Source organism: Microtus ochrogaster, chromosome 10 (assembly GCF_000317375.1).
Source record: "Microtus ochrogaster isolate Prairie Vole_2 chromosome 10, MicOch1.0, whole genome shotgun sequence".
In the NCBI taxonomy this organism is placed as follows: domain Eukaryota; kingdom Metazoa; phylum Chordata; class Mammalia; order Rodentia; family Cricetidae; genus Microtus; species Microtus ochrogaster.
In genome coordinates this window covers 60,783,758-60,784,711 of record NC_022016.1, presented here as the reverse complement: position 1 = coordinate 60,784,711, position 954 = coordinate 60,783,758, and the positions used below count along the sequence as shown (strand labels likewise).

The 954-nt window shown below is 46.9% G+C and overlaps 1 protein-coding gene and 1 long non-coding RNA gene across 3 annotated transcripts in view; one reads left to right on the top strand and one right to left on the bottom strand.

Annotated features, from left to right (window-relative positions):
* Nucleotides 1-100, bottom strand: part of LOC113456643 — a 6,814-nt gene extending 6,714 nt beyond the window's left edge. The window contains exon 1 of the long non-coding RNA XR_003377398.1: nt 8-100. This is a non-coding gene — a long non-coding RNA (uncharacterized LOC113456643). The remainder of the gene's footprint in view (nt 1-7) is intronic.
* The window catches only part of Rhbdl2 (rhomboid like 2), a 45,856-nt gene that overhangs the window by 27,998 nt on the left and 16,904 nt on the right, over nt 1-954 (top strand). The gene's annotated exons all lie outside the window — the stretch shown is intronic.

The following is a 954-nucleotide window of genomic DNA, read 5'->3' as shown; positions in this document are numbered from 1 at the left end:
AACATACCTTGAATCCCAGCACTAGGAAAGCAGATGCAAGCAGACTCCTGAATTGAGATCTAGCTGGGTCTATACAGAATTCCAGGTCAGCCATGGCTACATAGTGAGATCCTGCCAGAGGATGGGGGGTGGGGTGAAGGAAGAGAGATAAAAAAATCTAAATTGCCACTGATCTGTTTGGAACATTTGTTGTTATAATTATGATGATGATGATGATGATGATTATTGGTGTGTGTGTGTATCTGCCACATGTGCATGGTGCCCTTGGAAGCTAGAAGTATGGGACTCTGCATATCTGTCTAATGTTAGTATTGATATAAGAATGCTAATGAGCTGAACACCTTTGATTTCAGCACTCTGGAAGCAGAGAACTCTATGAGTTCAAGGCCAGCCTGGTCTATAGAGTGAGTTCCAGCACAGCCAGTTAGGGCTACACAGAGAAACCCTGTCTTAAAAAAAAAAAAGAGAATATTAATGAGATGAGACCAAGTCATTATCAAACCAAAAGTAGGTCACCCTACTCGGATGTTGTCCAGTCACCCTTTAGGTGAAGAAGCAGAACTGAATCAACCACCAGTCCGCCTCCTCCAAACGCACTGTAAAAATTAACTTGTGAGCATATTGACTGATGCGCACTAGGATTTAACCGACTCTCTACCAGTTAGCAGCTCAAGGAGGTACAGAAGCCGCATAGGTGGAACTGGAGAGAAGGCACAATGGTTAAGAGCACTTGTTGGGCATGGTCTCATGTGTGTGTCACCTCAGCGCTGTGACAGGTGGAGACAGGAAGATTGCTGGTGCTCACTAGCTGCCAGCCTAGCTGACTAACACAGGCCTCGGGTTCAGGAGAGGCGCTGCCTCAGTGAATGATGGAAGAGAAGCCCCAGCGCCCTCTCCTGGGCTCAGGGTACAGTTACACAACACCTGTACCTCCCTCCCCCCTACACACACACA